The 23,734-nt window shown below is 34.8% G+C and overlaps 2 long non-coding RNA genes across 3 annotated transcripts in view; one reads left to right on the top strand and one right to left on the bottom strand.

The window, feature by feature from the left end:
• Window positions 1–23,734, top strand: part of LOC140698276 (uncharacterized) — a 334,247-nt gene that overhangs the window by 8,954 nt on the left and 301,559 nt on the right. The gene's annotated exons all lie outside the window — the stretch shown is intronic.
• On the bottom strand, window positions 9,091–10,318 carry LOC140698529 (uncharacterized). The gene is made up of 2 exons (XR_012076342.1): window positions 10,179–10,318; window positions 9,091–9,205 (listed from the first exon to the last, which is right to left on the bottom strand). It is a non-coding gene; the product is annotated as an uncharacterized lncRNA (long non-coding RNA).

The following is a 23,734-nucleotide window of genomic DNA, read 5'->3' as shown; positions in this document are numbered from 1 at the left end:
TTTTCTTTTAGGCTGAGTTTTCCTTCAGGCACCTTAAATTAAGAATGTTTAAAACTGAACCCTTTATCATTCCTCCAAAGTTTGTTTCTTTTTCTAAATATCAGTTTAATAAATTGCACTGCCTTGTGTGTCTGGACTTACTTACAAAAGCTTGAAATCTAAAGTCATTTCATGTGTCCCTTTTCCATCTCTCTACACTTGAACGAGTGTGAATCTGGGGAAAATCTCTCCCGGTTTTACTGCCTCCCTGTTTCTCATCTCTTGTGTCCTCCAGCCTAGTCCACTGGAGAAACTTAGTAGATGTCTCTGTTTCACTAAGGTTTGTTTCTGGAGATTTATCTTGTTCTTTTCTTTGGAACATATTCCTTTGTGTATTCATTTTCCTTGACTCTCTGTTGGTTTCTGGGCGTTAGAGAAAACAAACCCCTCTCTGAGTCTCGACAGAGGAGAAGGGGTCTCATGGAGGAGATGAATCTTGTCAGGCAGCTCAGCCCGAGCATCTGGTTGATTCACACACCTTCATAACTGTCTGAGCTACAGTCTTTGTTTATGGTGGCCACAGCCGTTGAAGGTGTGCCAAGGAGTGAATCACATTCAGTGCCTCGGTGCAGGCTGATAGGAAGCCAGGGCCACAGGCAGCAGCTGGGAAGGTATGTAGTTAAATGTCCTCCAGGAGGAGCTGGGAAATGGGCCTTTTTGCCTGCTTCTTCTGTTCTGAGCCTGAATGTATAGCCAGGGCGGGTGCGAGGGAGCTCATGTACCCGTTAAGTACTTCATTTGCTACAGTTCAGGTAATTATTTATGAGGTAATGAAAGGGAATTTGAAGGGTTTGTGCCCGGCCTTGTCAGAGATAAACAGAGAGAGGCACCGATAAATCTCATCTGAGTCATGTGGGCCGTGGTTCTGTGAAGTCAGCCATTTCCCAGAACACACGACTGGGGAGACTGTCTTAACAGGTGCTGTTTTCCTGCATCGCAGAGCTTGGATACAGCTCATGGCCATTGGAAAAACAGGAGAGAGGGGCTAAATCAGGACGGAGAGGTCTAGCTTGGTACATTATTAGTAAATTATCCTAAGGAGTGTGTACTATAGATGGTTGATGAAATGAAGCTGAGTTGAGAGGAAAGGGCTAAAAATATGTAAAGCCATTACCCAGGGTCTAACATAATTTGTATACTTTTTTTTTCCCTTGAATGAGTGAATGAATAAATAAAAATGGGTAATATTATCTACAGTGAGAAGAACAGGCCCAGGAATCATCTTACTGACTCTAGTCTAGAAAGAGAATGTTTTGTTTTGGTTTTTTGTCCAGTTGACATTTTTATTTAGAAACTTAGTAGCCATCTCCAAAGGAACTCTCAGAAGTAGTCACTCTATCTACCACCTCCTCCCACCTGAGAAAAAAGTAAGACTGAGTCGCTTAAAAGGGGGCTACTATTCACCCCTTTTTTTAATGCCCAAAGCTAAGAATTATCCTTGCTTCATTTCTTTTCTACCCCATATTCAATCTATCAAGTGCTTTTGAGGCTGTCTTCAAACAGCCATCAAATAGCCACCGTCGTCTCTTGTCAGCACTACCATAGTAACTTGTTTTTTTTATTTTACTTCCAGTTTGGTTCCCTTAGACTCTGTTTTCCACCCAGCAGCAAGAATGCTCTTTTAAAAACGTTAATTACATTGTCCCCTGTTTTAAATGGATTTATGACTTCCCACTGCTCTCAAAATAAAATTAAACCTCTTCTACGGCCTAAGAAGCTTTACATAATCTGTCACTACATAATTGTGGGACCTATTCTTTTATAGTCTTATTTTTGCTCACTGCACTTGATCTAGTTTGACCTAACTGATCTTCAAAATGCCATACTTACTGCAGGTGTATAGCTGTTAGTCCTGCTCTTCTCTCTAATAACTCTTTCTCCATGTTGTCTCTTATCCTTTTGTGCATATTTTTCTCTTATATATAGTTATGCACCAATGGTTATTCCACAACTCACTGCAAATCCTCTTACCTTTTTTAGTTTTTTAAAGACTTTATCTGTGCCTCATTCTCTCATCTTTAAAATGGAACACAGGGCACCTACATTAAAATGGTAATCGAATGCAATAAAAAAATTGCTCAGGATCTTCTTAGAACATGATAATAGTCATTATTACTGTCATTTTGAACATCACACCTACAGAAAAGTATTTCACTAATTTGTATGTGTTCTTGAATATTGTCTCTCTCCTAGAATAAGATGAAGTCCTATGGGGGCAAAAAACTTTGTCTTGTTTATTACCTTTTATCAAAAGAGCCAAATACGATATCAGGTGCATAATGAGGAGTCAGTAAAGATTTATTGAATGAATGATTTGTATAAGAATTGTCGCCTACATCATCTGTCTTCTCCATATTAGCGTTCTTAGTTTGCAAGAGGCACAGCTGTTCTCATGTCACTCAGGTGATGGTATTTGTGGTAAGAGAATACAGGTGAAGCCAGGGAGAGAAAACCAACACTGTATCAAAAGGGCAAGATATCAAAGAGCATTGGAAAATCGTTTTTCACCATTCAGAACATGAAAGTAGCTCCAGTGACCCATAAGCAGCTCTAATGACCCAGACAGTAGATAGAGTAAGCCAGTAATTTTGTTCATGCCTTTGAATCAGACATCTATTGCTTTTTGGTCTAGTAACCTGCTACACTCATGACTCTTTCTTCCTTTGTCTGCCGTTATTTCTACTTTTAGCACTTCTTAACTACTTTTCTCCTTTTACTGTGTTATCTGTTTAGCTTTGCATTTAAACTCTGCAATATAGATTTGATTGCATAATGATCATCTGTAGCAGATGATGACATCTTTGATTGCCTACTCGCTAGCCGTCAACCACTTTTCTTGCTGACAGTAGCTTTATTTTGTTTAGACGATAATAGTCAGCTCTGGTTATTACCAATGATTGCTTTAGTTCAGTGCTGCATTTCTGATTCCCAATGAAATCAATCGGGAGCGAGAAATTAGGGATTGCCCATGAGACAGCGTCTAAGAAAGGTTTTGTTTCCTAAAAAAAATGACAGTGTCATGAGGCAAAAGTACTTTTTGTTCCTGTTTCCTTCCATTTTGCCCTGCATGCTGTCTTTGAATCATGTAATGCCTGAAACTGACAGACAGCCATCTTAAACTATGAAGTTTCAAGCCTGAGATTTAAAGACAAAATACTACAGAAGGTGTAGGGTAATGCTAGACATAATTGTGTCCTCAATGCTATTCTTGAGTGGAATACTTCACCCAATGCTGTTCTTGACTAGACCTCCTGGAATCAGCCTCATCCAGACATCTGATCAAGTGAACAACACATTTCCTTGGGGTTTAAGACTCTTTAAGCAAATTTTTGTTATTTTCAACAGAACACATCTTCTTATACCACCCAATATATAAGAACCCGAAAGGACTGATTTCTCTAGCATCATGGATAGCCTTTAATTTTCTAGAGGAATGCTTGGTCTAGCATTTTCTGGCCATGACAGCAGAATCACAAGATTCAGAATATGGCCAATAATGTATAAAGGACTATCTGTAATCTCTGTTCTCAGAAGATGGCTGTGGGAAGAACACGGATCTTTAGAGATACTCCAAGTATTCAGGTCTAAGGCTTTCCAACTCATTATTTTTAAAAAGTTGAAGAGCCAACCTTTTAACACCCATAACTGATCATCAAATATCATTGATGCCTAAGGTACCCCTGACTTAATCTTTGCCCTTTGTTTCCTTACCTCATGCTCCCTTACTCAACTTCACATACACCTCCAGTATGAGAAGTTGACTCAGAAGTTTTGTCTTATGGAATAAAGGCAGAACGTTTAATAGGCAGGAATTAAGGGGATATAGATTAGCAGGTACAAAATAAAGCTGTTATCTCATGCCAAATACTAGAACGCAAATATTAGAAGCTAATGCATGGTTGTAAGTGCATGTTTTTCAAACCCCCATCACCAATGTATGGCCAGTCATCTACTCTGTATCTAAATACATAAATAGCTCATTGAGGACTTCTGAATAAGTGACATGTGAAAAAGACCAATAATGAGTCTGTTCTACTTTTGAATATTTTTAGTTGATTTATTGTTTGTACTCTGTGGTACACTCAGCATTAATTAAATGTTTCACCTCTCTTCTTCATAAGTGATTAGGAAGCCACTTGAAGCAAGCCTGATTATTCTACTAGATAACCCCTTCATGATGGAGTTTCTGTGTAGGTCTGAACCAAGTGTAGTACTTCTTTGAAAAGAAGAAAATACTCTCAACTGAATTGAATTATTAGCATTTCCAACAATTGTATTTTTAAAGTATGTCAGAAAGTGACATAAAAGTACGAGTCACAGTCAGTCACGAAGCCACATTGTGAAGTGGCTTATCACATTTCAGATGCCTCGTTTTATCGTTCTTAGAAGTAGTCTTCTTCCCCCAAAAGAGGAGGTGGGGGATCTATCACTAAAATGACATGAATATCAGATAGCCTGGCAGACAGAGCCTGTCGCCACGTTCCCCACAGTGCTGCAGGCTGCACAGGGTTTGCTGAAAGGCCCACAGTGACAGTGTAAGATTTTATATACCCAGATTTTCCATGTATTTTAAATAAATAACCCAAAGTATCATGTTACAAATAGCAGTCATTAATCTGTGTTAAATACTTAAAAGGGGATATCACATAAATGTGTACTGCACATGACAACTTATTAACACATACCTGTTAGGCAGTTAGATAAAAATGAGCACCAGGCAGGGGGAGAGGAAGGGAAAGTGAGCAACCCAGAGAATAACAGTGAGCCCGCACTCAGGATAAGGGGCTCCAAAAACTTTTACTTTCTCTAAATGAGGTCTAGCAAAGAAGCTGGGTAGGATCAAACGCTGTGGCTGCACAGTAGAGAGAAGGACCCAGCTTAATGTGACCCAATGCTCACTATAATGTAATTTAACATTGCAGTTTGAGCCCCCTCCTGTGGGTTTCTCTGTGCTTCATGGGTTAAGAACCTGTGCAAAAGGGGATGGACATGCCTGAACACAAGGAACCTAAGCTGTCAATCATCCTGAGCGCTCAAAGAACCTGAGCCATGAATCAATCAATCAATCATGAAAACGCCCTTAATCCAGGATGTAAAAACAGGAAAAACAAAGGAGCAGCGCCATCTTTCCTTTCTTGGATTGGCCCGCTTCCAATTCTCAGGAGTCTACTATATTTTACTATGTTTTTACTTTACTAATAAAATCTTGTTTATATCACACTTTCTGTCTCTCATTACAAATTATTATTTTTTTTCGGGTGACTAGGAGCCGAGATAATTCTTACTTCCCTCCTCCCGGGAACATACCCATAAAGCTTTAGGAAATGGCTAATTCCGAGTCATTTCTAATCAAGAATAATTTTTGAAACTGAACCCGTGCCGGTAAAGAAAATTCATCTTCCTCTAGTCAATAATTTTCTTTTGGCCTTCATATCCTTGTACCATTAACAGTCTAACAAGTTATTATAATCATTGTATTTGACTCTGTCGCACGTCTCTCCCCCACTGGATTTTCAGCCTATTCATGAGTTGACCCAAGCATAACCACAACAAGAGCTACTTAAGAAATCTGTTGATTGAATCAATCTTGTTTGCTATACCCCTTTAGAAATAAATTTTCCTGAAAATGTTTTAGCGCTTTATGGAATTGTAATATACATATAGACAAGTGAACATTTAAGTGTATAACTTGGTGGATTGCCACAAGCTATACACATTCATAACATACTTAAAGTGCAAAATGTACAACTCAGTTTTTATATATGGTTATACGTTTGCAGTAAGCACCAGGATGGAGACACAGGACATTTTTCACACCACCCAAGGTCCTTCCTGTTGTTTCCCAGTCAGTACGTCTTCAGAGCTAACCAATTATTCTGATTTCCGTATTCATAGATTAGTTTTTTCTCCATTCTTTTTAATCCCATTTTTTCCTCTCTTTTTATTTTTTGTTTTGAGTTACTTTATGTTTACTAATTCTGAATTCTCCTGTTAAACTCAGGTACTTAATTTTATAGCTCTAAATATTAATTTGGTTTTTTAAATATATTTTAATTCTCTGTTGCAAGTTTCATCAGAAATTTTAAAAATTTTTTCCTATATATTCTTCAAAGTATTAATCACAAGTTTTTAAAAAAAAGTTCCTGTCCATATTATCCTTGAATTAGCTTTTCTGTTTACCACTTCTTTGATTTTTGGTCAGATTCTTTAACTCTTCCCATACATCATGATTTTTTAATTGTATGGCTAGACAAAGAACGATAGAAGCCAAGAATGATGCCCTCTACTAGGGAGAGTTTCCCTTTGAGACTGAGGGTGTGCTCTGATCCAGTCAGGGCTGGGTTGTGATTTTAGTAAGACCCAGCTCACCTTGTTCATCAGGGTGACTCTCCTGGTATTTTTAAGGTCCCCTGGTGAGTCTCTGACACCTGAGACCTGAGAGATGACAGAAGTTTTAGTTCTGCCCTTTAAGATTTTGTGCTTAGCTTTTTTCTTCAGTCCCATGTGGCTTCAAGATTCACAAAGGTAACTATTTATTTATTTATTTAGTTAGTTAGTTAGTTAGTTAGTTAGTTAGTTTCCTTCCTTCTAATGGACTCTGACTTCTCAGTGCTGCTAGACTGTGGGAGATTTCACTTCACCTTGCCGGCTCAGCCCATTAGTCTCCCTAGCTGCCTCCGGAAGTCATGGTGAGAAACAACAGCTCTTTATCTGGGGCTCTGCTTGCTTGCAGTCTGTCATACCAGCCAGCCCTACCCCACTGCCAAAACATCACTGTTTTCTTTCCAACAGTCAAGTCCCTCTGCCTGGGCCAAGCTAGATCTTCAGCCCGTGCTCAGAAATGGCAAGTGGCTCCCTGTTTTAAGTTCATTTGGTCCTGATTGATTTCACAGTTCTTCAGTTTCTAAAACTAAAGTTTTCAAGCTTATTTATCTGTCTTTTGAAGCAGATGCAGTAAGTATTGGCCAACATGAACTTTGACATCTTTCACTATAGTAATGATAACTCGCCATGTAAAGTTTTACATGCTCTTTTTCCCTTCTGTCTCCTCCCACTTAGGCCCTAACCTGCTTAGAGTACTACTTAAGAAACCTTTAGAAGGGTTACAAAAGTAATGAGTTGTTAATGCACATGTGTGTGTATGTGTGCATGTACATGCATGAAAATGATTGGAAAAGAATTAAAGGTCCAGCAATTGACCAGATACCACCATTTGGAGATGTTCAAAAGCATGCCGAATTCAGTGTATCAAAGTCAGTCTTCTCCATTCTCACCATCCACTCCCCCCATAACTTTTGCTTCTCTCTTGTTTGTATTGAACAGTGCCCATGTGGCTATGTAAAGCTAGAGACCTGGGAGATTATTTCCTTTACCTCTCACATGAAATTCATAAATCAATCCTGAGAGTCTTTTTGCTAAAAATTGTCTCTCTGTTCCTCCATGAGGGCTTAATCCAAGCTCATTTTCCTTTTTACCCTGATTACAACCACCTTGCAATGAGTACCCTATTCTACTTGGATCTCCTAATAGTCATTCTTTCCTGCTGATGCCAGTTATATTGCTGAGAGAAAAAAAAAAACTATGTCACTTTTTGGCTTAAACCTTTCCGTCTAAGGTTATGTTAGTATGTACAAATACATTGGCTTAGTACCTAAGGCATTTCATAATCTGATTCCAGTTGACTCTCCAGGGTCTCCCTTGTGCCTTATATCCTCCTCACTCCAGAATATTATGGCCCTTTCAGTTTCCCAGATGCTTAATGACACTACCACCGCCACAGTTTTTATGATGTTCTTCCTTCTACGTGGAATACGTTTTAAATTTTCTTATCTGAGTAACACCTACTGTTTCTTCAAAAGCACCACCACAGGCTTGTCTTGATCCTTCCTGAGTAATAGTAGAGTCTCCTCTGTTGAACTTCCAAAATACCCCCCTGCCTACCTCTGTCATGGCTCTTTGCAGTTAAAATCTTTGCATTAAGTGTATCTCCTACTAGCTTGTAAATACTCTGAGAGCAATAACATTATTTACTTGACTTTATATTCTCAAAACCTATCACAGTATCTGTTCATAGTATTTAATAAGTGTTGTGAAGAATGAGATTATATTGATGAATGATCTGCAGATTGGTGCCTTTATCCTTCCTTCTTGTTACTGTTTTAAGTCAATCTTTTAGGCATATTACTATCAGAAGGACAGCTTATTATGTGAACAAGCCATCTGTCCCTTTTATCTTTGCGTTATTCATTTTGCTTTTAACCATTCTCCTTTTCTAAAGATAGTTTTAGGATATGTTGGTGTGCTATATTTGTTTTTGTTCTTAAACCTTTAAAGATCAATTATTTCTTAAACAAAACATTTGTTAATTAAACTCTTTGATAAGAATCAGATGGTTTTATTATTTCATTTGCTGTCAGTGTTATTTACTGATAAATACTGGTTGGTTTCAGGGAGGACATTTTAGAAAGAATATCTTATTTCTGCAACTTTTTACAACAGATTAGCATGTGCTTTCCAAGTGATGATCTGTAATTGGAATGAACAAATTGTTTTTGATTTTAGCCATAACATTTTATAACATTGTCAATGTGAAACCTTCATAATTAAAAAAAAAAAGTCAGATTTTCTCATGACCACAGTTTTAATCCTTTATGAAAGTTAAAGTGAATTATGCTTAGCTTTTTTAGCAAAAGATAAAATTCATGTTATTGCATCCTTACTCCTTGACTTTCTACTGAATTAAATATTAGAAGCTGGTGACACACTAAATTGATGCCATCTGCTCTGATGCCAGAATTTCAACATTGTGACAACAATGTCATATCAAATATAAAGAGTGATAGATTTAGGGAAAATTAAATAGTGTAAAAAGAAATGTTGAAACAATCAGTAAATGTGTTGGTGAACATTTAAAAAATGTGAATGGTAAATTGATCTTAGCTTTAAGTATGATACAGTTTTAATTTCTTGATTTTCTCTTCAATGGAAACACAAATGTGTTCACTATGTTTTATTGCAATAGTGTTTTAATCAAAATAAAATACTGCTCTATGACAATGGATTTGTTCTTTTTATATAGCCTTCTATGTTACATGATTTCAGGACCTACATCTGGATAATAATTGCTCCACACAAGGAAACAGACCTGGGTTTAAGCTTGGTAGCCCTATAGGGAAAAAAAAGTTGTGTAACAGTTAAATTAAAGATTGTTAGTGCTAAATATTATAATGTTGTACAAATGAAGGACTGTAGCATCTACTAAGAGATACTAAGCAAGTATTCGTTGGATCTTAATTTCAGAAGCATTCTCATACTCAACACTTATGAATAAGACACTGAGAGTGTTTAATGCTAAACCACATATAAAATCACAGAGTAAAAAAATCAACTTTGAAATAGACACTGATTAGTATATCAAAAAATGAAGTATAGGAAGTAGATTCTCAAGTCTGTAACTATCAATGATACAGGATATCTGTATAAGATTTGATGACTCTGAAAAATCAGTGTTCACTTTAAAATCCATGTAGATCGATGTAGATCACTTTTTATGAAATCTTTGTAATTATTCAGTATTAATAATTTATATTGTAAACAAATTACAATACTCTATATGTAGCACTTAATATTTTACAGTATAACATGCAAAGTATACTTCCAGTAAGGTTATACTGATAACATAATAGTACATAAACTGTTAAGTGCTAAATTTTATGGTATAGATAAAGGTATAGATAGATAAAAATATAGAAAGGTATGGTATAGATAAAGGTGTAGGTAGATGGCATAGATAGGAATTTATAGAGGGAAGTGACCATTGCAGGCCAAGTATTTGGAGATTTTGTAAAACTGGATTTTGAGGTAGATATAAAATAATGTATAGTTTTAATAAAGTTGGACATGATTTGAGTAAGATAGTATAGTATGAATATATATACAATAGTTATTGTACTCAGTAAATACACAATAACTAGTGTATATACTAAATATACCATAAATAGTATATACATATTTTACAATAAAATTCATATACCTTAAGTGTTCAGGTCAGTGAGTTTAGACAATTATACATACCAATGTGACCAACACCTGGAACAAACTACATAATGTTTCTGTCACCCTAAAAATTTCCCACTTACCCTTTTCTAGTCAGGTTTCTTTCCTGCCATACACCCTCCCCACATTCCTGGCAACAACCCTCCGAAGTCTATTTCCATAGATTAGTTTTGTCTATGCTTGGGCTTAAAATAAATTCATTTATACAGAATGTAGTCTTCTGTGAGTGGCATCTTTTTCTCAGCATATATTTTTATATTCATCATTATTGCCCAGAATCAGAATTCAGAATCAGAATCAGAATTCAGTCATTTTTACGGCCAAATGGCATTCCATTGTATAGATTATTACAACATGCTTATCCAGTCACACATTAATGAATTTTGGGGTTATTTCCAATGGATGCATATTACTAATAACATTATAATAAATATTCATGTACAAGTACTTGTGCAGATGTAGGTTTTCATTTCTCTCGGGAAAATACCCAATAGTAGAATTGCCTCACCATGGGTAAATTGTTGAGTAACTGCCAAACTGGTTTCCAATGTGGCTGTACCATTTTGCATCTCCTGTAGCAACTTATGAGAATTCCAGCTGTTTTGCTTCCCCATCAATAGTTGATGCCATCATTTTTTAAAAATGTTAGTCATTCTAGTGGTTGTGACATGGAGTGTCATTCTAGTGTTTATATGCATGTGTCTGATGACTAGTAATGTTGAACATTTAATGTGCTGGTTTGCCATCAAAGATTTCTTTGTGAATGTCCATTCAAATATTTTGTCAATTTTTAATGTTGTTTTACTTCTTAGTATTATGTGATTATCATTATCTGAAGAGTTTTTATGTAGTCTAAATATAAGTCCTTGATCAGACATATGGTATCTGTGGTGTATATTTTCACTTTCCTAGTGGTTTTTAAAAAGAAGACTTTAATAATTTTTGATGTCTTATTTATTCTTTATCCTTTGCGGTTCATGCTTTTTGTCTTAACATTTTTTAACTACCATAGTTTGTTAAAATTTCTCACTGTTCTGGCCTTCACATTTGTGTTTTATGAACATAATTTTGAATTAATTTTTATATATGATGTGAGATGAGGGTAGAAGTTTTGTTTTGTTTCGTTTTTCATACAGGTATGAAGTTCTTCCAGGACTATTTATTGAAAATAATACTCTCTTGCTATTGAATTACTTTGGTACCTATGTCAAAAATCATTTCACTATATATATGTGGTCTACTTCTGGAATCCCTGTCTGTATCCTGTACACCAACACCATGTCCTCTTGGTTGGTATAACTTTATATAGTCAGTCTTGAAATAAGATAGTATAAATACGCCAACTTAGTTCTTCTTTTGCAACATTAATTTAGTCATTCTAAATCCATTGCATTTTCGTAAACTTTTAGAATCAGCTTGAAACTTTTACAAAAATAGCTTGATGAAGTTTTTGAGATTGTGTTAAATCTGTGTATCAATTTGGAGACAATGACTATCTTAAAAATCTTAGCTGGTCCAAACCATGAGCATGATATATCCTTCTGTTTATTCATGTCTTTTGTGTTTCTCTCGTGGTGCTTATTTTAAATCACTCAGTTTTGAGGGGATTTTTATGTAATAAAAGTTAACTCATATAAATCAGATTGAAAACAGAAATCACAATAGTTACAATAAAATGTAATCAAATTATGAAATAATTTTCATAAACAATTGTGTACTAAAACATTTGAAGATATAGATACAATAGAAACAGTCCTAGAAAATATTACACGCCAAAATGTCATAAAAGAAAATAGAAAATGTTAAAAGACCTACAAAGAATAAATAAACACAAATCAACCCAGGCCAAGATGATTGTAAACATAAGATCTATGAAATTTTCAAGTAAATTTGTTCTAGAAAGTATGAAAATCAGGAAACTCAACTATTCATTTTATACAGTAAGTTTAACCTTGACACTACAACCAGATAAATACAGTATACTGGGTTGTGGGTGGGGAAGAACCTCATTTCATATATTAATATAAATGAAAAAAAATCCAAATATAAACTTAAAAATTTTACATTATGATGATCAAGCAGGATTTATCCAGGAACTGAAAAAATAGTTGTATGAATTACTTATTAAATATGGTTATATATGATTAGATATATATAATCTCACTAGTGTAAGCATATGAACACTCTAAAGAAGAAAAAATCTCATAATCTCAATATTTGTATGAAAATTTGAAAATTTTCAGAATGTAATTAAGATAAAAAATTTTTTAACTACTAGGTGGAGAACAGATTTGCCTCTCCTATAACAAAACTAAATTAATGGGGATAACGTAGACATAGTCTACATAAGACCAGGAATAAAAAACATGGATTTCCACTCCCTTTTTGCTGTTCTTTACAATATTGAATGCCCTGTTTAACACTAATAAAAGAGAAATGTAAATTATTACACTACTTCCTGGGCCCCCATATCAAAGTACTACCAACCAGGTCACTTAAACAATTAAAATTTATTGTTTCACCATTCTGGAGGCTAGAAGTCTTAGATCATGATGTTGCCCAGTTTAGTTCCTCCTGAGGGCTGAGAAGGAAAATATTCCATTTCTCTGCCCAAGCTTTGATGGAGATCTTTGACGTTTCTTGGTTTGTAGAAGTGTTACCCTTCTGCCTTTTTCTGCACATGGAGTTTACCTGTGTGTCTGTCCCCAGATTTCCCTTTTTTACAAGAACACCAGCCATTTTAGATTAGAGCCTGATGACCTCATCTTAACTAATTACATCTGCATATAGATCATGTTTCCAAATGAGGTCACATTCTGAGGTAATGCGGGGGAGGTTAGGACTTAAACATTTAAACTTGGGGAGACACAGTTCAACCCATAACAATGCTATAAATTCGGAAAGTACATGAAAGACATAGAGAAATAGAAGGTCTATATTAAAATAAGAGATTTCTCTAAGTTTGCCACATTTCAGGCGTTATCATCTAGGTGCTAAAGTTGGACACAAGGATACAAGTTGATACTTGATCTGGGAGGTATGACCCAGGAAGCAAAGATTAAGAAAAATAGAGGTGAGGCAAGAAAAGCTGTGAGTCGTTGCTTTAGGGATTGCTGCTTCACAAGAAGTGGCAAAAAGGTAAGGCAGTTTGTGCATTGGGTGAGTCTGCTCAGCATGGTGGGATCTTGTAGAAACTTTGCAGCTGGAAATTCATCTTGGTGCATTCCACAGAAGAGATAAAGGAGGGGAGATTTTCTTACTAGTTACCTCTCATCGAAAGTTTCTCACTGATAAGTGTTCAGTCTTTGGGAGCAGAATTTCTCACAGTTCTGATTGGCGTATCTGGTGAAACAGCTATTTTGCATAACACTAATCTAGTATGATAGTCCTTTGGGTAACAAGATTCATTAAATTGATTTATTAAAATGGGTGAACACTCCAGCCGTAAGATTACATTCACTGTAAAAATATGTTATTTAAATTTGTAGTTGTTCTCCATGTATTTCATGCTATTTTATGTACTAATATTCTAATATGGCTAGAACATTATGAAACCGTAATACTTATTGTAAACTTATGTTTGTGAAAATGATAATTATCTAACCTGAAGAAAGTCACCTCTTTTATACTTTCCCTTTGTGATGTGAATTAGCTTTTTAACCATTTCTGAAAAACTTTCTGGGATGCTAAACTTATTACTCATTTAGAGAAGTTCTTAGAGAATCTTCTCTGAGTGAGATGCCAGTGAGAGATATTCTTTGGATTGTAATGGTAATAGGCAAAGAAATACTATCTTGGATGTTAGATAAAAATTCAGGCCAAGGCTGCTTTACTACTATAATATAAATTACTGCTTTAGTCATCACTAGATATTCCCTTTACCTATTAACATTAAAAGACTTCTAGAAATATTAAATTGTACAACTGCTAGTGTTTTCTGTAAACATTATGACCAGTGTGAATAGAGAAAATTAGTGAGCATCTGGTTCAAATAGGGATGTCTGGATAGACCACTATATTCCTCAAACCACATCCTGTTTTAAATATTCTACACAGAATCCTCATGCTTCTTTAAATATTCGTATCTAGGGATAGAGATTTTTAAAAGGAAGAATTGACACATCCTGCATCGTTCATCAGATATTTTTAGTAAGGATATTACTTTGAAAATGTCTAACCATTCCTTTTACCTTTAATCCGAAGTAGTCTTCATATGAAATTTGTTGTCATCTTGCAGTTATTACCGAAAATAAAACAAACAGTAAAGTGAAATACAGTGCATACTTTGAGTCTGATCTGTCTATTGCCAAAAGCAGTGGTCCAAAGGGATCAGTTTCTTTAGTTGTTTGCCAGAAAACATAAAGTAACAAGATAAAACTGTGTTTCAATTAAATATCAAAGAAAATCAAAGTCGTTAGATTAGTATAGACCACATAGCGTTCTTATGAAGAAACTTTTGAAAAGAATGCCGTGATAAATCCCCTAAAATGTATTGACTTCGCCAGCCTTAGTCCACATGGCAGATCTTCCATTCTGCAACTAGACGGTTTCATGTAGAGATTAACTCAGTGATCCTGCACTTGAAAGAGAATGCTCTAGGACTTAATTTATATTCAAGCCTCACTCTTCTTTGGGGGAAGGCTGGGTAATCCATACAAATTGCCAAGTGATGAGACCAAGAGCAGAAAGGGAAATGACCAAACTGTCACTGATTTAAATAAAACTTCGGAGATAAAACTAAATAGAAATTAGTTAAAATAATTATGCTACTGTGAACTCATTAAAAAGTTTTTGACTGAAAAGAATACAACATTCTCACGATAACATGGAAATCGTTGGCTATTAAATTAATATTTCCTGGTTATACCCAGTGACTAGAAAGCTGTCCAGTATTTAATGTTTATAATTATGTTTGTACATTTGTTTTTAAAAGCACAGTCTATTGTTTTTTAAACATTGTATGGGAAAAATTTTCTCTTAATAAAATAGTGAAAAAAACAGTAACATATTGTGTCAGTGCAATATGAAATTTATGACTTCATTAAATGAAACTCCTCTTAAAACAGGTCTATCATATAGTTATATTGTATCTATTTAATATACAAAATACATATATACAGGGGAATTATTATCCAATTTTATTGAAAGGTATCTTGAAGCATATAAAGGTGAAATTATACGTATCATATAAAATGAAGAAAATAGTTGATTTTGAAAATCTTAACATACAGATAGATTGGTATATCTCCAAAAATATATGTAAATAAAATACTTCTCTTTTTTCTAAAATATCACTTTTATGTGACATATACGTCAGTGCTAAAATTTCTCATTAAAAATTTTTAAAAGATTTTGTCATTCATAAACTTTGAGAAAACGTGTGCCAGGTGTATCTGAATGTTTCAGATCTTCATCCATTAGAAAACAGTTGAGATACTCCTTTAACGAGCCTAAAATATAGTGGGACAGAAAGATTTTCACTAGATCCATGATCAAAGGAAGAATCAGATAATTGATATCTGAAGGTGACAGTAATGATGAGTGGAATTCCAGGCTGAGAATGCTACACAGAGAAAGGAAAGCTAATCCTACGTTGCAGATTCAAGGGTGGCTGGAGACTACAGTGTGTTTGTTTGTGTCTGTAAGTGAGCTCATATGTGTCTGTGGAAGTGGAATTGGCCTATGGAGTTGAAACTTTTTGTTTTATTGGGTTATAATCATTTTACAGTGTATCAAATTCCAGTGTAGAGCACAATTTTTCAGTTATACATGAACATATATATATTCATTGTCACATTTTTTTCTCTGTAAGCTACCATAAGATCTTGTGTATATTTCCCGTGTTATGCAGTATAATCCTATTTATCTATTCTACAATTTTGAAATCCCAGTCTATCCCTTCCCACCCCCTGCCCCCTTGGCGACCACAAGTTTGTATTCTATGTCTATGAGTCTATTTCTGTTTTGTATTTATGCTTTGTTTGGTTTTTTTTTAAGATTCAACATATGAGCGATCTCATATGGTATTTTTCTTTCTCTTTCTGGCTTACTTCACTTAGAATGACATTCTCCAGGAGCATCCATGTTGCTGCAAATGACATTATGTTGTTGGTTTTTATGGCTGAGTAGTATTCCATTGTATAAATATACCACTTCTTCTTTATCCAGTCATCTGTTGATGGACATTTAGGCTGTTTCCATGTCTTGGCTATTTAAATAGTGCTGCTGTGAACATTGGGGTGCAGGTGTCATTTTGAAGTAGGGTTCCTTCTGGATATATGCCCAGGAGCAGGATTCCTGGGTCATACAGTAAGTCTATTCCTAGTCTTTTGAGGACTCTCCATCCTGTTTTCCACAGTGGCTGCACCAAACTGCATTCCCACCAGCAGTGTAGGAGGGTTCCCCTTTCTCCACAACCTCTCCAGCATTTGTCATTTGTGGATTTTTGAATGATGGCCATTCTGACTGGTGTGAGGTGATACCTCATTGTAGTTTTGATTTGCCTTTCTCTGATAATTAGTGATACTGCACATTTTTTTGTGTGCCTATTGATCATTTGTATGTCTTCCTTGGAGAATTGCTTGTTTAGGTCTTTTGCCCATTTTTGGATTGGGTTGTTGGTTTGCTTCTTATTAAGTTGTATGAGCTGCTTATATATTCTGGAGAGCAAGCCTTTGTCGGTTTCATTTGCAAAAATTTTCTCCCATTCCGTAGGTTGTCTTTTTGTTTTACTTATGGTTTCCTTTGCTGTGCAGAAGCTTGTAACTTTCATTAGGTCCCATTTGTTTATTCTTGCTTTTATTTCTATTGCTTGAGTAGACTCTTCTAGGAGAACATTTTTGAGATGTATGTCAGATAATGTTTTGCCTGTATTTTCCTCTAGGAGGTTTATTGTATTTTGTCTTATGTTTAAGTCTTTGATCCATTTTGAGTTGATTTTTGTGTATGGTGTAAGGGAGTGTTCTAGCTTCATTGTTTTACATGCTGCTGTCCAGTTTTCCCAACACCATTTGCTGAAGAGACTGTCTTTATTCCATTGTATATTCTTGCCTTCTTTGTCGAAGATGAGTTGACCAAAAGTTTGTGGGTTCATTTCTGGGCTCTCTGTTCTGTTCCATTGGTCTATATGTCTGTTTTGGTACCAATACCATGCTGTCTTCATGACTGTAGCTCTTTAGTATTGTCTGAGAGTTATTCCTCCAGCCTCTTTCTTTCTCTTCAGGAATGCTTTGGCAATTCTAGGTCTTAGATGGTTCCATATATATTTTCTTAGGATTTGTTCTAGTTCTGTGAAATATGTCCTGGGTAATTGGATAGGGATTGCATTAAATCTGTAGATTGCCTTGGGCAGTGTGACCATTTTAACAATATTGATTCTTCCAATCCAAGAGCATGGGATATCTTTCCATTTTTTAAAGTCTTCTTTAATTTCCTTTATCAATGGTTTATCATTTTCTGTGTATAATTCTTTTACCTCCTTGTTTAGATTTATTCCTAGATATTTTATTACTTTGGGTGCTATTTTAAAGGGGATTGTTTCTTTACTTTCTTTTTCTGTTGATTCCTCGTTAGTGTAAAGAAATGCAACTGATTTTTGAACGTTAATCTTGTAACCTGCTACCTTGCTGAATTCTTCAATCAGCTGTAGTAGTTTCTGTGTGGACCTTTTAAGGTCTTCTATATATAGTAATATCGTCGGCATATAGTGACACTTTTACCTCTTCTTTTCCAATTTGGATCCCTTTTATTTCTCTCTCTTGCCTGATTGCTGTGGCTAGGACTTCGAAGACTATGTTGAATAGGAGTGGTGATAGTGGGCATCCTTGTCTTGTCCCAGATTTTAGTGGGAAGCTTTTGAGTTTTTCACCGTTGAGTACTATGCTATCTGTAGGTTTGTCATACATAGCTTTTTTTTTTATGTTGAGATATGTTCCCTCTATACCCGCTTTGGCGAGAGTTTTTATCATAAATGGGTGTTGAATTTTATCAAATGCTTTTTCTACATCTATTGAGATGATCATGTGGTTTTTGTCCTTTTTCTTGTTGATGTGATGTATTACATTGATTGATTTGCATATGTTGAACCAGCCTTGTGTCCCTGGGATGAACCCCACTTGGTCATGGTGTATAATCTTTTTTTATGTGTTGTTGGATTCTATTTGCTAATATTTTGGTGAGGATTTTTGCATCTGTATTCATCAGTGATATTGGCCTGTAATTCTTTTTTGGTAGTGTCTTTGCCTGGTTTTGGTATCAGGGTGATGGTGGCTTCATAGAATGAGTCTGGGAGTATTCCCTCCTTTTCAATCGTCTGGAAGAGTTTGAGAAGGACTGGTATGAGTTCTTCTTTGTATGCTTGTTAGAATTCCCCATGAAGCCGTCCAGTCCTGGACTTTTATTTGTAGGGAGGTTTTTTTATTGCTATTTCAATTTCATTTCTAGTGATCGGTTTGTTCAAGTGGTCAGTTTCTTCTTGATTCAGTCTTGGTGGACTGTATGTTTCCAGAAACTTGTCCATCTCCTCTAGGTTGTCCAGTTTGGTTCCATATAGTTTTTCATAATATTCTTGTATGATATTCTGTGTTTCTATTTTATTTGTTGTAATTCTCCATTTTCCTTTCTTATTTTGCTGATTTGTGCTCTTTCTTTTTTCTTCTTTGTGAGTTTGGCCAGAGGTTTGTCGATTTTATTTACTTTTTCAAAAAAACAGCTTTGGTTTGATTGATTTTTTGTATGGTTTTTTTAATCTCCATTTTATTTATTTCCTCCCTGATCTTTATAATTTCCTTCCTTCTGCTGCCTTTTGGGGTTTTTTGTTCTTCTTTTTCTAGTTCTTTTAGTTGGTGAGTTAAATTGTTTATTTGAGATTGTTCTTTTTTGAGGAAGGCCTGTATCAGCATTGAAACATTTAATTGAACTTTTGTTTACATCCTATAAAAAGCATGTTCCTACAAAAAGCATGCCAAATCACCATGCCCATCACATCACAGCTGTACCACATTGAACCATAGATTTTTAGGGCTGCCGAACAGTCTGGCTCCTGCTGTGCTATGTTAGCCACACCTCCATTTTCTCAATTCTGAGAATCCATCCAAAGGTGTATCTGAGCAATTCATCCAATGGTGTCATGAATAATTTGTGTATAGACAAGAGATAAACACAGTAGAGCAATAGGGCACTCTTTCCTCTTCTGCGAATCTGTAAGTCATCTGTCTGTATATAATAGGCCAAGACTGGAGCTTCTCACGTTTACCAACTGGTCAACATCCAGACAGTTGTTAAGGCAAATTAGATGGAAATAAGGCTGTACTGTTTGAAATGGAAAACTAGATAATTTCCTTGATATCTCCATTATTATAAGAAATCCTAAAAAAAAAAAATTCTTAAGTATCAACTATTTTACCTGGTTACTAATAGAATGAATTTAAGTATTACAAGATTCATGGCATCCAAGTGTGTTTGTGTATTTTAATTAAGGAAATGTAGATTAAGAACATTTCAGTTCATAGAAAATTAGTAAATTAGAATTCTCCAGGGCATAACCCCATTCCCTACCATTGAAGAAACTCTGAAAAAAATGTAACAAGTCTCATCCGTTTTCTGACATTATCCTCTTTTCCAACCTGCCTTAATGAGTTTTTGCATAGGCTGTTTTTCTGTCAAACATCTACTGATTGTATTTTGTAATCTCCCAATTACATGATTTTGCTTGAGAATTATTAGCTATTTTTTGGAGTTTTAAATGTTTATTTTTTTCTTTGCCTTTAGTAACTGTGTGGTATTCCTATTAAAAAATAAAACATTTGGAAACTGTAAGAAAACACAAAAATGAAAATAAAAAATCACCCCTTACAGTAGCATTCAGGGATAATTCCTGTTAAACATTTTTGTGCATAGACTTTCATGTTTGTTTTCCAAACATGGATTTTTTTAAACCTTTATTGCGGTATGGTTCCTGTACAGTAAACTACACATATTTCAGATGTACAATTTGATGAATTTTGATAGATGTATACACCAGTGACAACACCGCCACAATCAAGATAGCTAACATTAACTATTCTAAAATTTGATTGTAAACAATTTTGAATTAACTGATTTGTTATACTTTCAAGATTTGTATAAATGTTATCTATGTGTTAACATTTTATAATCTACTATAGAATATATATATGAAAAACATCTTTGCTGCTTCTAGAGTTGCCCCCACATGATAAGCAATGTAGTCACAAACCAGTGTTTCTATGTTTCTAATTCTGATCATCTCTATTCTTGTACCTTACAGTCAAAACTGCAGATACTTGTTAGGGTCTCCAGTCTTCTGAAACAAGAGTGTCTTAATCATTTATTAAAGATATTTTAGCAGTTTATTGTGAGCTAGGCACTGTCCTGGCTAGTGGGGAGCTAGAGATAAATGGGGTATGCAATAGCTCTGCCCTTACAGAGCTTACAGTCTTCTGATGGGAAGAGATTGATTCCTCTTATGTTCTTCCTACACTATTTTGATGTGTGTGGGGGTATACCTCTACGTAGACACAGAGAGAGGGATAAATAGGTAGATTAGATAGATCCAATTAATGTCCAATTTCTGTGGATTGTTTCATCCAGTATTTTTTCTAGTAGCACATTTTGGAATATGTAACATGAATTGTGGAGCCTGTTCTAAACTACTGTTTGCTCACTGTACCTGCAGCGCGTGCCAGTCTCAGTCTGTGCCACATGGTTATTTTGTCACACCTCCGCTGTTCTGCTGCTGTCTGTATCCTTGAGTCCCTAAGTTTCTTTCACATTGACATCAACTCAGTTGCCCTTGAAAAGCTACAGCTTTCTTACACCCCTCAGAATTATTCATGTTCACCTGCTGTCAAAAAAGTGTTTCTCAGTTGGTCTACAGGTTGTCATTCCTCTAAGACTGATGTTCAGACTCTGTCAAAATTCTCCATCTTTTTAACTCTTAGTAGTGTGGAACTAAGACTTAGTGATCTTCAGATTATAATCTGTCCAATATAATTTGTGCTTATAAACTCAAAATGTGAAATTATAATCAATAACTTTGGGAAATGAATACCCAGATGTGTAACTGTGGAAACATTTGAAACACATAAATTTCTGAAACCGTACAGTGAAAACATGAAAATAATGTACAACCCCACTCTGGTTAGAAGAAAAAAGATTCATACATATTCACTTTAACTCCCTCAAAATGAATATTGAATATTTTTAAGCCAGAAGCATCAAAAGTGTATTAGTGAAATATGTATCTTCCTATAATGAATTTAAAAACAGATAGAAATTCAGATAGCTTTATTAGTTTATGTATATGTATTGAATTAATGAAAATAAAATTATAAATAATATGTATAAAATGCAATACGGTGGTAAATACTGATTTATAAGAAACCTAATGTTAAGGCTAAAATTTACTATTTATAAATGATTTAAGCAACCAATGTCCCCATTACTCCCTGATATTGTCTCTAAATGTAATTGAAGGTCAGATGGTAATACAGATTAATTGAGTTACTTATTATCTTATGCATTTCTGTCTTTCTCATCACATTTAAGATTTTACCAGGACAGAACACATGACAGATTTAGTCACAGCTCTATACGCTGTACTTAGCATGATGTGTGAGTCCATGAAAGAGCTCAATAGGTACTCAGTGAGTGGAGGATAAAATAAATATATCTGGTTATGTTTGTAAAATAAAGTATAGTTGATATAAATTCTGAGCACTTATATAAAATATGAAAAGAAAAAAACAGAGGTACATGGTATTATGTCAGTAGTTTTATTGAGAATTCACTGAGCAATTGCTTTCTATAGACACTCAGGATACAAGATGTTTAAGTACAGAATTTCGTTAGAAGCAGACACTTATTTCAGAGTCTTGGAAATGTTTTTTCTAAATTTATGACATATACACAAAAGGGAAATAAACCCCTGGTGCTGTTTGTGTATAAAGTGAAATAACTAAAATAGATGCAGGGCAGGGGCACTGAAGTGGATGGAGAGCCTGGGCAGAAGAGAGGGTGGGTTATGTGCACACGTGTCTGCCAGTCAGTGGGAGGCATTAGGAAGGCAAACAAAAGATGAATTTGTTTGCTTACTCATATCCTTGATGTTGCCCATAGTTACACAGGTTTAATTTTTATCACTTTACCAAAGGAGTTCATGTTTGCCCAAAAAGCAAAAGAGGTAAATTACTTATAAAACTCTACGTTCTAATTTTTTTTTTACATATTCATAATCACTGAGCAAAATTATCTAAGGACAAGTATTGTACTAATTGTATACCTGAAAAATAAACAAGTCATCAGTAAACTAGCAATGACTGAAGAGAAGCACATTTTCTTTTTCACTAGCTATGGATTAAGCCTGGAATAAAATGGAGACAGAGATTATCATCAGATAAGTTACTAAATAAATATACTTTTACATAATCTGGATACAATTTAATATTGAACAATGACTGAAGAAAATTTTCATGTTTTCCAGTTGATGATACTTACCTCACCATTAAAGAAAAAGGCAATCCTTGTTTGACATCAGTTGATTAAATACAGTGAGTTATTCATTTGTGCATGAAGATGCTAATGTCACAAAAGGGGCCTAGAAAAGGCAGGTATTTAATAAGAGTTTAACCCAATCTTGAAATTTCTGAATAGAACAGTAAGAGCAAGCCATACTCAGGAACTTTAATGCACAATAATGTGTCATTTGACATTCAAGAATCTATTGAACCCATGAAGCGAAAAGTCATTTTCATGACTAGCTTAATAATTTTCTTTGAACTGCATGACTATTTTTAAGCATTACAGAACCCACAGAACAGAATTGCAGACAATTGTCCAAAAAATGGAAAAGGCTTTATTTTAAGGTTGGTTATAATCTAAATAATACCATTTTTTTATACTGTGATCCTCCAGAGTAAGACTTCTACAACTTGTGGCAGATGTCTAAAAGTCCATTAAGCTGGAGTGATTGTTTTCTTCTCGATTTAAAGTATTAACATCAGGAGATAAATCATTGATACATTATAGTATATATCATAATTATAATATATGTAATACAATATATAATGTATGTATGTTTGAAGAATCTAAAGGAAGATTAAATGAAAATAAAGAATTAGGGGTCCTCCCAGATGAATGAGGGTGATTTCCCAGGTGGAATGTGTAGAGCAGGAAGAGAGGAAGCAGAGAGCTAAGGAACCTCGTTACAGAATGACCAACATGAACTGATCTGGTCACGTTCAATTACTGACAAAATTCATATATACATTTGTTCAGCTCACAATTCTGCCTTCAAAAATAATAATATTCACTTTATATAGAGATGAATGCTGATATTAAATGCAAATCTGTGATGTATAATTATCAGGTTAAGAATGTTAATGTGAATTTACAGCAACAATAAACACTTCACAGTATTCTTGTTACAAAATATGATAAGACCTTAGTATGATTTATGCATTGCATGAGAACTGATACAATCTTTTTGATATATTTAATAGTTCACCTTTTTTTTACATCTATTCACCTAATCCTGAAATTTGAATTTTATTTAAAATAATTGCTTTATTAGAAATAATAAAATGATTTAAAATATCTCAGAAGCATTTAATAATCTCTATAA

Source organism: Vicugna pacos, chromosome 9 (assembly GCF_048564905.1).
Source record: "Vicugna pacos chromosome 9, VicPac4, whole genome shotgun sequence".
Classification (NCBI taxonomy): domain Eukaryota; kingdom Metazoa; phylum Chordata; class Mammalia; order Artiodactyla; family Camelidae; genus Vicugna; species Vicugna pacos.
Note: the sequence above shows the minus strand (reverse complement) of the source record. Positions and strands in the feature narration are given on the sequence as shown.